We start from the raw sequence: 12,819 nt of genomic DNA on the forward strand, positions 1-12,819 counted from the left end.
ATTACAGATGCCTCTCATCTTTTTAAGTGGTGGAACTTGCACTATTGCTGACTGACTAAATACTTTTTTGCCCCACTGTACCTGTATGTCATCTCCTCCTGTATATAGTATATACCTGTAGGTCATCTGCTCCTGTATATATATATACCTGTGTGTCATCTCCTCCTGTATATAGTATATACCTGTATGTCATCTCCTCCTGTATATATATGTACCTGTATGTCATCTCCTCCTCTATATAGTATATACCTGTGTGTCATCTCTCCTGTATATAGTATATATCTGTGTGTCATCTCCCCTGCATTAGACCTCGTTCACACGTTATTTGCTCATTTTTACCTCAGTATTTGTAAGCTAAATTGGCAGCCTGATAAATCCCCAGCCAACAGGAAGCCCTCCCCCTGGCAGTATATATTAGCTCACACATACACATAATAGACAGGTCATGTGACTGACAACTGCCGTATTTCCTATATGGTACATTTGTTGTAGTTTGTCTGCTTATTAATCAGATTTTTATTTTTGAAGGATAATACCAGACTTGTGTGTGTTTTAGGGCGAGTTTCGTTTGTCAAGTTGTGTGTGTTGAGTTGCGTGTGGCGACATGCATGTAGCGACTTTTGTGAGATGAGTTTTGTGTGGCGACATGCGTGTAGCAACTTTTTGTGTGTCGAGTTGCATGTGACAGATTAGTGTAGCAAGTTGTGTGCAGCAAGTTTTGCGCATGGCGAGTTTTGCGCGTGGCGAGTTTTACGTGTGGTGCCTTTTGAGTAGGTGCAAGTTTTGTGTGAGGCAACTTTTGCATGTGTTGCAACTTTTGTGCATGTGGCAATTTTTCCGCGTGTGCAAGTTTTGCGTGTGGCGAGTTTTCCATGAGGTGAGTTTTGCACGTGTGGCGAGTTTTGTGTGAGCCTAGTTTTGCATGTGGTGAGTTTTGCGCGTGGCGAGTTTTGAGCGGCGACTTTTGTGTTTCGACTTTTATGTGGCGAGGTTGGTGTATGTGTGGTGAAATGTGTGCTGACGGTGGTATATGTGTTCAAGCACGTGGTAGTGTGTGGTGCATTTTGTGTGTGTGTTCATATCCCCGTGTGTGGTGAGTATCCCATGTCGGGGCCCCACCTTAGCAACTGTACGGTATATACTCTTTGGCGCCATCGCTCTCACTCTTTAAGTCCCCCTTGTTCACATCTGGCAGCTGTCAATTTGCCTTCAACACTATTCCTTTCACTTTTTCCCCATTATGTAGCTAGGGGCAAAATTGTTTGGTGAATTGAAACGAGCAGGGTTAAAATTTCGCCTCACAACATAGCCTATGACACTCTCGGGGTCCAGACGTGTGACTGTGCAAAATTTTGTGGCTGTAGCTGCGACGGTGCAGATGCCAATCCCGGACATTGGGCCCACCAGAGGATGAGTCTGAGATCCTTTCTCCCCCACTCCAGAGCCCCATAGCAGCTGCAAGGTTTGGACTGAAGGAGAAGCCAGGGCCACCTGAGAATTCTCCGGGTCTGTGGTGGGCCAGTCCAACCCTGGATAGATCCATAGAAAGATAAAAAATTGCCTCAATCCAGCACTGATGGGGTCTGTCGGGCGCCGGATTATCAGAATTTCAGCTTTTTGTAGGTTGATAAGACTTTTTGGATTATCAGATGCTGGATTTACGGAATGATTTAGTGGCACTGGCCATTGTAAGAATTCCAGTAATTTAGCAGGATTCCTTCCTGGATGAAGATGAAGCTTTAGTTGAGCACATGGCAGAGGTGGTGTCTGAACTCTGGGCCCGGGCGCTGGGTGATGGGTGACTGCGGGGCTGCGTGCCCCCCAGGCCGATACGCTGACATATTGCTGGCTGCCCTGTGTGTACATTCCCCTGACTGCTGTGTACAGAAGTGGAATTGAAGAACGCACCTACAATGTTTGGACAATCTCGCGCCTGTGAATCTGCTGTAAACATTCCCCTGACTGATCACAAACTGGAATCCTATGCCCTGCCGCCCCGCCGGGGCCAAAAACAAGGCCGAAAATAACATTATCTTCAATAATCGTCCACATGGGGGCTGTCATTGCTCTGCTTGATATAAAAAAATAATTTGGATCAAGTGCAGTAAAGCATTTCTCAGGAAGTGCTGCAAAATCATGGTAAAAATGGCTGTCACCACCTTTTTAATTTAATTTTTTTTCTATGTAATTGTAAACCTTTTATTCTGATATTTTATACACAAAAAATAAACTATTTAAGCTTGATCAAGTCAGAAGCCAGAGAAATATCATTTTTTAAGTCTCTTTATTCATATTATTATTATCAATTTTTTATTATTATTATTATTATTATTATTATTATTATTCAATTAACATTATCATTATTTATTTAATTATTATTATAATTTGTATTATTATATTTTGTATAACTAATATTATTATTATTCTATTATTATTAGTTTTATTATTATTCCTTTATTATTATTAGTTTAATTATTCCACAATTATTATTATTATTTGTATTATTATTATTATTATTTCATTATTTATTTGTTAACTTGGTAATAAAGCAATTAAAATTTACATTTTTAATTTTTCAGCAGTTTTGTTTTTACTTGTTTTATTAGTTGACTTATTATTTTAGCAAAAAAAATTTGTATTTTTTTTATTTCTTTTTATTTTTTTTTAGCTTTTTTTAAATTAAATTTTGAGGTAATCAGCAATATGTTATTTTTATAACATGATATTGTCAGAAATAAGCAAAAAAAATTGTATTTTTTTTATTTCTTTTTAATTTTTTTAGCTTTTTTTTTAATTTAATGTTGATGTAATCAGAAATATGCTATTTTTATAACATGATATAGTCAGAAATATGTTTCTTAATCAATGTGTTAATGTTTCAAATATGGCCATATAGCTGTCCCGGGGGTCGACTGCAGCAGGATGGAGTTTTTCTTTATATAAGGGCAAACAATAATTAATTTGGACTAATTAATCCTTTTAGATGCAACAGAGCTGAGTTTGTCAAGTGGTTCAGGCTATACTCAGGGTTGTAAGCTGTCCAAAAGGAGCGGCTCAGTGGCACATTCAGCTACAAATGACTGGTCTTATATTTAGTAATACATGTATTTTCTTATATTCTTATTTTATTATTTTTTCTGTATTTTATTATTTTTTTTATTTTATTTTATGTATTTTTTTATAATTTACGTTTCAGAATGAAAGAAAAAAAAAAAACAAAACAACTAAAACCTGGAAAAATGGCTGCAAATACGTTTATGACACGAGCAGAAGTTTGGATTTCTTGCTTCATGTTTATTATTGTATAGTATAATGTTACAGTATATTATGCAACACGAAGGGTCCGCACAGAGATAACAGAGGATCGGGCGCTGTGCGACCACATAAGATCCTACAAATAGAAGAGCGCAGAAAAAAATTGTGATAATATGGACTGTGGAGCATTATAGTGGTCTTATAGGATTACATAGGGGGTGTAGCAGAGCTGAATCAGTGCGTGGCCGGTATATAGGGCTACAGATACTGTGCTGTGTGGTGACATGGTGGGTATCACACTCAACATGGACCAGAGGAAGCGAAGGAAAGAGTTGTCTCAGGAGATTAGAAAGAACATTCTAGACAAACATGTTACAGATAAATGTTATACGACCATCTCCAAGCAGCTTGATGTTCCTGTGACTACAGCTGCACATATTATTCAGAGATGTAAGATCCCTGGGACTGTAGCCGACCTCCCTGGACGTGGCCGCAGGAGGAACATTGATGACAAATCAAAGAGACGGATAATACGAATGGTAACAAAAGAAAAACTTCTAAACAGATTAAAGGTGAACTTCAAGCTCCAGGAGCTTCAGTGTCAGATCGCAGCATCCGTCGTTGTCTGAGCCAAAGTGGACTTCATGGGAAACGACCAAGGACATCATTGTTGAAAATAAATCATAACAAAGCCATACTGGAATTTGCCAAACTACATGTTGACAAGCCACAAAGCTTCTGGGAGAATGTCCTATGGACAGATGAGACGAAAATTTAACTTTTTGGCAAGGCACATCGCTCTACGTCCACAGACGGAAAAATGAAGCATATCAAGAAAAGAACACTGTCCCTACTGTGAAACATGGAGGAGGCTCTGTTATGTTCTGGGTCTGCTCTGCTGCATCTGGCACAGGGTGTCTGGAATCTGTGCAGGGTACAATGAAATCTCAAGACTATCAAAGGATGCTAGAGAGAAATGTGCTGCCCAGTGTCAGAAAGCTTGTTCTCAGTCACAGGTCATGGGTCTTGCAACAGGATAATGACCCAAAACACACAGCTGAAAACACCCAAGAATGGCTAAGAGGAAAGCATTGGACTATTCTGAAGTGGCCGTGTGATTCCAGTGATTCCCCCAAAAGGTTGTGCAGCAAAATATTAAGTTAAGGAACCATCATTTCTGTCCGGGCCGATTTCATGAGTTTTATTATTTTAGAAAATTCTGTGGAAGCATGGTGGAAAAGCAATGTCTGACTTTCATTTGTTCATTTTCATAGATCTTTTATTTATTATTACTTTTGTCAGATTAAAATGATTTTTGTGACCATTGTGGGTTTTTCTGTCATTAAACGAGGGGGACCAACAATTTTGACCATGTGAGTAGATAGATAATAGATAAGTAAAGAATAGATAAATATATAATAGATAGATGATAGATAGATAATAGATTGAATAGATAGATAATAGATAGATAGATAATAGATAGATAGATGATAGATAATAGACAGATAGTAATAGATAGATAGATAATAGATAGATAAATAGATAGATAAATAGATAATAGATAGATAAATAGATAATAGATAATAGATAGATAGATGATAGATAGATAATAGATGATAGATAGATGATAGATAGATAGATAGATAGATAGATAGACAGATAGATGATAGATAGATAATAGATAAATAGATAATAGATAGATGATAGATAGATAGATAATAGATAGATTATAGATAGATAATAGATAGATAGATGATAGATAGATAGATAATAGATAGATAATAGATAGATAGATGATAGATAGATAGATAGATAATAGATAGATTATAGATAGATAATAGATAGATGATAGATAATAAATAGATAATAGATAGATAAATAGATAATAGATAGATAGATGATAGATAGATAGATAATAGATAGATAATAGATAGATGATAGATAGATAATAGATGATAGATAGATAGATAGATAGACAGATAGATGATAGATAGATAATAGATAAATAGATAATAGATAGATGATAGATAGATAATAGATAGATAGATAGATGATAGATAGATAGATAGATAGATAGATAGATAGATAGATAGATAGATAGATAGATAGATAGATAATAGATAGATGATAGATAGATAGATAGATAGATAATAGATAGATTATAGATAGATAATAGATAATAGATAGATGATAGATAGATAGATAGATAGATAGATAGATAATATATAGATAGATAATAGATAGATACATAGATAATAGATAGATAGATAATAGATAGATAATAGATAGATGATAGATAGATAATAGATGATAGATAGATGATAGATAGATAGACAGATAGATGATAGATAGATAATAGATAAATAGATAATAGATAGATGATAGATAGATAATAGATAGATAGATAGATAGATAATAGATAGATAGATAGATAGATAGATAATAGATATAGATAGATACATAGATAATAGATAGATGATAGATAGATAATAGATAGATGATAGATAGATAGATAATAGATATAGATAGATACATAGATAATAGATAGATAGATAGATAGATAATAGATAGATGATAGATAGATAGATAGATAATAGATATAGATAGATACATAGATAATAGATAGATAGATAGATAGATAGATAGATAATAGATAGATTATAGATATATACATAATAGATAGATGATAGATGATTTATAGGACAGTGTCAGTAATCCTGGCCCCGCACAGTGCAGCGTCCTCGGATCTCGCCGTGTATTGAGAACATGTGATTTGCTAACTTGTCACGTGTGAATTCGGCCATCACTTTTTCGTGCTGTTTTTCTTTAGATGATGGAGATGCAGCCGGACTACATTTGTCTATCGTCCCTATAGGATACAGTGATGGGGTTACCTGCAGTCCTATGTAACGCATTGTGCCTGATGACAGCCCCGGATCTGCTCCTTCTGTATTGTACAGTCTGTGCAGGGATTGCAGTTGCTCCCGGGCCCCGGACCGTCGGGGGCCCAGTGGTTTCTTTGGCTGCCATTACACGGTGATATTCAGGGGTCCTATTGTACATTTTGCATTGGGGTCCATGAGCTTCAAGTTACACCAACATTCTAACATTCCTTTCCATATGCACAGTGTTATGCACAGATATAGCAGAGCTGAGTTTATCATGTCGCTCGCTATTCATGGTGATGACCAAGAGACGTTGTGTAGTGGGACCAGCTGCAGTCCTATGTAAATCTCTAATCAACGGGTCAGCACCATGAGGGTACATGACAAATACGAATAAACTCAGCTCTGCTACATCCGTAGGTCAACCAATATTTGTAACAGAAGTTATAAACCCCCTCAATGGCCGTAAGAAAGTTGTTACCTCCTGGTTTAGTGTCGTGTTGTAGGATCCTGAGATGAAGCAGATTCTTTTGGTGACAAGTTTCAGTCTCATCAGCGGCCGGTGTCATTCTGAGAGTCCTCCGCATGTTGCCCACTCCTCCATAATCAGTGCAGCGGTCAGGTCCGGGGACAGTGAGTGCCGGGGGGGCAGCACTCGTGTCCTGATCCTCCTGTATCTGTTGCTGGCTCAGACCCCTCCTGACACTGAGCTGCAGATCGCCGCCTGCTCTCCCTACAAAGAGCCGCCGAGTATAAATATGATGCTGCACAGACAGCGGGGGACACCGCTCTTGGCCCCGGATCAGGACGTCCTTCACTTCTGGCCACTTGATATTTCATAAAAAGTTTCTCAAAAAGGAAGTCAGAAAGACAATTGTATGACTGATGACAGATGAGGAGCTGCCCCGTAAGTGTCTGCTGGAGGCAAGAGCGTAATGTATGTACACAGTGACTGCACCAGCAGAATAGTGAGTGCAGCTCTGGAGTATAATACAGGACGTAACTCAGGATCAGTAATGTAACGTATGTACACAGTGACTGCACCAGCAGAATAGTGAGTGCAGCTCTGGGGTATAATACAGGATATAACTCAGGATCAGTAGTGTAATGTATGTACACAGAGACTGCACCAGCAGAATAGTGAGTGCAGCTCTGGGGTATAATACAGGATGTAACTCAGGATCAGTAATGTAATGTATGTACACAGTGACTGCACCAGCAGAATAGTGAGTGCAGCTCTGGAGTATAATACAGGATGTAACTCAGGATCAGTAATGTAATGTATGTACACAGTGACTGCACCAGTGATTAAGCCAGCTGACAAAGGGGGGAATATAGTCATCTGGCCATGTGATAAATACGAAAAAGAAGTGTTTCGCCAATTGAGGGATAACACTACGTACACTAAGTTGACCTATAATCCTCTGTCTTCCTTTGCGTCTCAGCTGCAGGCTATCCTCGGGAGGGCTTTTGATGAAGGGATCATAGATAGGAAGGTCCTGGAGGGTCTAACAGTTAAGTCGCCGAAGGTACCCACGTTCTATTTGCTTCCAAAGATCCACAAGGACGCCGTCGACCCACCGGGGCGTCCGATCGTGTCAGGCATTGAGGGATTATGTGACCCCATTTGTAAATTTATCGACTTCTATCTGAAACCATTGGTCGAAGTATTACCATCTTATGTTAGAGACACGACGGACGTCCTTTCACGGGTTGACGGTGTCCTTGTGGACCCCGGCGTCCTCTTGGTCACCGCCGATGTGCAGACCTTGTATACGTGTATTGATCATGAACATGGTCTGGCTGCGGTCCGCCTCTTCTTGGGGACCTCCGATTTGGGTGGCCCCATGTGTGAGTTAATCCTCGAGCTGCTGCGCTTTATCCTGACCCATAATTCAAGGACCGGTTTTATTTGCAGAGGCGTGGCACAGCCATGGGCGCGGCCTGTGCCCCTTCGTACGCTAATCTCTTCCTGGGCTCATGGGAGAGACATATTTTTGGCGACGGAGGGGTGCGGGCCGCGGACCATGTGCTGTGCTGGCTGAGATATATTGATGATGTCCTGTTTTTGTGGGGGGGAACGGCGCAGCAGCTCGAGGATTTCATGGGTCAACTCAATCAGAATTCTTTAAACATCAAATTGACGTATAATTTTGATTTACAGCAGATCGACTTCCTGGACGTCAAGCTGGAGATCGACAATACACGTCGGATCCAGACTGACGTTTTCAGGAAGTCGACTGCGGTGAATGCCCTACTGCATGCGGATTCAGCACATAATTCTTCCACCATTGGGGCTATCCCGGTCGGACAGTTCCTAAGAATGAGGCGGATCTGCTCCACTGATGAAAGGTTTTTTGCGCAGGCTGGTGACCTTGAGGGGCGCTTCAGGGATCGCGGATATAGCCGCAGAAGCATTAGACGGGGCTTTGAGAGGGCTAGGAGGACGCCCCGTAGGGACCTACTATATACTAATGCTAGTAGACGGAGTAAGAGAGCAGATACAAACAAAATTAGGTTTATTGCAACATATAACCACGAATGGTCCAATATGAGAGACATACTGAAAAGGCACTGGTCAGTTCTGATGACTGAGCCCTCTCTGGCTCATGCTTTGGGTGACTTCCCATTGATGACCGCTAAAAGATCTCCCAATCTCAGTAGCTTGCTGGTTCGCAGTCATTATGTCCCCCCTTTAATCAATCCTTTTGGATCCAGGGGCCCGTCCCTCGGCTCTTTCCAATGTGGCCACTGTTTGGCATGCGAAAACATGGTAAGGGCCACAACTTTCAAATCTTCCGATGGCAGTAAAGAATTTACGATCAGGCAACACATCACGTGTAGCACTTCCAACGTAGTGTACTACGCCACATGTGGGTGTCCTTTAATTTATATCGGACTGACATCTAGGGAGTTACGGGTACGTGTCCGCGAACACGTGAGGGACATACGGGCAGCACGCTCTCTGGACGATGCCTCTGATCTGAAGACTATTCCCCGCCATTTCAAACAATTTCACAACTGCGATGCGGGGTCTCTTCAGATCAGAGGCATCGAGTGTATCCATCTTGGAGCGAGGGGTGGGAATTATAAGAAGACCCTTGCCCAGCGGGAAGCAGGTTGGATCATTCGGGTTGATACTATGACACCTAAAGGACTGAATGAGTCTCTAAGCTTCTCCTCTTTTCTTTGAACCTTCTATAGTTCTGGGTTTTCTGTGTGGTGCCTGGTTTCCCTACAGCCCTATAATGACATTGATGATGTGGTTATGCATTTACCCTAACAGCTGCAACATGAGTCCTGCTTGTGTGCATTCGTTACCCTTCCTTGTTTACACCTCCCCCCTTGAGTGGGTTCCCATTTGGGATCCTCATGTTTGATTTTAAATATGTTTCCTTTTTTTTTTTTTTTTAATTTTCACTTATTTTTTACTTGCTTATTATCTTTTGTAGCTATTCTACAGCAATGACTGAGTTAGTGACATCGGAACAATTCTACTGGCTTTGACCGGAATGAAACCTCTCTCCAAAATCACATGAGTCTGCCACCATCTTATCTCCAACATATAACCGACCAGAGGAGCCCTATATGTATTGCGGTGGATACTGCTGGAAATTCAAATCACTGTGAACTGCACCGCCGGGCTCTATATATGATAAATGTACTCTGTGGTTCGGTTTCATATGTTGGTTCCTATGATGTGTTTGTTCCCCTTCATTAGATGTTGTGTTGGGGCTCACAGCAGTGAGAGATCCCATACCCTTTAGCCGATCTATTGCGGTAGCGCGCATGCGCTGTGTCTTGTCCCCCTGGCTCCCCGCCGCGGCGGCATCTTTCCCTGCACCGCGCGTGCGTCCTGGGTGTGTTCCCAGGCGCCCTCGCGGTGCATGATGCCTTCCGTGACGCGGGGCCTGGGGCTGAGACGCGCGCATGCGCCGAACATTCCGCTGCCATTGGCCAGGGTACAACAGGTGACCGCTTACATGGCGGCAGGCCGGCGCTACTTAATGATGTCACACTCGGTCAGAGCTATCTCCCCTTGATAAAGCTATCTAACTCGTGGGCGAAACGCGCGTCGGGGGTTCTGTTGGTGGATCCCTCCCTGTGTGCCTGGCTCTGGGACCCTGCATAGGTAAGCGCTGCTCCGGTTTACTTTTGGATTGCCATACCACTGGGTGTTGTCAACTAAGTAGCATATACCTGCCACAGTTAAACCTACAGTGACATGCGTTTACATTTTAACTGTTACATTGGCCCCACAGTCAGCACGCACCGGGGGGATACCCACTCATGTTTTTATCATCCTTGTACGTTGTATTTTTTGATACTATTTTGATGATATTAGTCACACTTTTGTATTAACATATGTGGTTTAATAAAGTATTGTTACTATTTTCTATTACCTACATGCTCCTGGTGTACTCCTTTTCTCGTAATCTTTATGGAGTTGGTTCTTGCGTTTGGTGAGGGGTCTTTCTGCACTATTTAGTGCTTTAAATTCCCCTTGTATATCTATTATGTTGCATGGTTTTGTTACCACAGTGACTGCACCAGCAGAACAGTGAGTGCAGCTCTGGAGTATAATACAGGATGTAACTCAGGATCAATAATGTAATGTATGTACACAGTGACTGCACCAGCAGAATAGTGAGTGAAGCTCTGGGATATAATACAGGATGTAACTCAGGATCAGTAATGTAATGTAACATATAGTTAGTAAGGCCGAAAAAAGACATTTGTCCATCCAGTTCAGCCTATATTCCATCATAATAAATCCCCAGATCTACATCCTTCTACAGAACCTAATAATTGTATGATACAATATTGTTCTGCTCCAGGAAGACATCCAGGCCTCTCTTGAACCCCTCGACTGAGTTCGCCATCACCACCTCCTCAGGCAAGCAATTCCAGATTCTCACTGCCCTAACAGTAAAGAATCCTCTTCTATGTTGGTGGAAAAACCTTCTCTCCTCCAGACGCAAAGAATGCCCCCTTGTGCCCGTCACCTTCCTTGGTATAAACAGATCCTCAGCGAGATATTTGTATTGTCCCCTTATATACTTATACATGGTTATTAGATCGCCCCTCAGTCGTCTTTTTTCTAGACTAAATAATCCTAATTTCGCTAATCTATCTGGGTATTGTAGTTCTCCCATCCCCTTTATTAATTTTGTTGCCCTCCTTTGTACTCTCTCTAGTTCCATTATATCCTTCCTGAGCACCGGTGCCCAAAACTGGACACAGTACTCCATGTGCGGTCTAACTAGGGATTTGTACAGAGGCAGTATAATGCTCTCATCATGTGTATCCAGACCTCTTTTAATGCACCCCATGATCCTGTTTGCCTTGGCAGCTGCTGCCTGGCACTGGCTGCTCCAGGTAAGTTTATCATTAACTAGGATCCCCAAGTCCTTCTCCCTGTCAGATTTACCCAGTGGTTTCCCATTCAGTGTGTAATGGTGATATTGATTCCTTCTTCCCATGTGTATGTACACAGTGACTGCACCAGCAGAATAGTGAGTGCAGCTCTGGAGTATAATACAGGATGTAACTCAGGATCAGTAATGTAATGTATGTACACAGTGACTGCACCAGCAGAATAGCGAGTGCAGCTCTGGAGTATAATACAGGAGGTAACTCAGGATCAGTAATGTAATGTATGTACACAGTGACTGCACCAGTAGAATAGTGAGTGCAGCTCTGGAGTATAATACAGGATGTAACTCAGGATCAGTAATGTAATGTATGTACACAGTGACTGCACCAGCAGAATAGTGAGTGTAGCTCTGGAGTATAATACAGGATGTAACTCAGGATCAGTAATGTAATGTATGTACACAGTGACTGCACCAGCAGAATAGTGAGTGCAGCTCTGGGGTATAATACAGGAGGTAACTCAGGATCAGTAATGTAATGTATGTACACAGTGACTGCACCAGCAGAATAGTGAGTGCAGCTCTGGAGTATAATACAGGATGTAACTCAGGATCAGTAATGTAATGTATGTACACAGTGACTGCACCAGCAGAATAGTGAGTGCAGCTCTGGGGTATAATACAGGAGGTAACTCAGGATCAGTAATGTAATGTATGTACACATTGGCTGCACCAGCAGAATAGTGAGTGAAGCTCTGGGGTATAATACAGGATGTAACTCAGGATCAGTAATGTAATGTATGTACACAGTGACTGCACCAGCAGAACAGTGAGTGCAGCTCTGGGGTATAATACAAGATGTAACTCAGGATCAGTAATGTAATGTATGTACACGGTGACTGCACCAGCAGAATAGTGAGTGCAGCTCTGGAGTATAATACAGGATGTAACTCAGGATCAGTAATGTAATGTATGTACACAGTGACTGCACCAGCAGAATAGTGAGTGCAGCTCTGAGGTATAATACAGGAGGTAACTCAGGATCAGTAATGTAATGTATGTACACAGTGACTGCACCAGCAGAATAGTGAGTGCAGCTATGGGGTATAATACAGGATGTAACTCAGGATCAGTAATGTAATGTATGTACACAGTGACTGCACCAGCAGAATAGTGAGTGCAGCTCTGGAGTATAATACAGGATGTAACTCAGGATCAGTAATGTAATGTATGTACACAGTGACTGCGCCAGCAGAATAGTGAGTGCAGCTCTGGAGTATAATACAGGATGTAACTCAGGATCA

At 41.3% G+C, this 12,819-nt stretch overlaps 1 protein-coding gene across 1 annotated transcript in view; it reads right to left on the reverse strand.

Moving 5' to 3' along the window:
* GJA5 (gap junction protein alpha 5) overlaps nucleotides 1–6,944 on the reverse strand; it is an 86,856-nt gene extending 79,912 nt beyond the window's left edge. Inside the window, exon 1 of the mRNA XM_069760662.1 lies at nucleotides 6,622–6,944. The gene's annotated coding sequence lies outside the window, so the exon portion shown is untranslated. The remainder of the gene's footprint in view (nucleotides 1–6,621) is intronic.
* Nucleotides 6,945–12,819: the final 5,875 nt, after the last annotated feature.

The sequence above is a fragment of the Ranitomeya imitator genome, chromosome 3, assembly GCF_032444005.1.
Source record: "Ranitomeya imitator isolate aRanImi1 chromosome 3, aRanImi1.pri, whole genome shotgun sequence".
NCBI classification, from domain to species: Eukaryota; Metazoa; Chordata; class Amphibia; order Anura; family Dendrobatidae; genus Ranitomeya; species Ranitomeya imitator.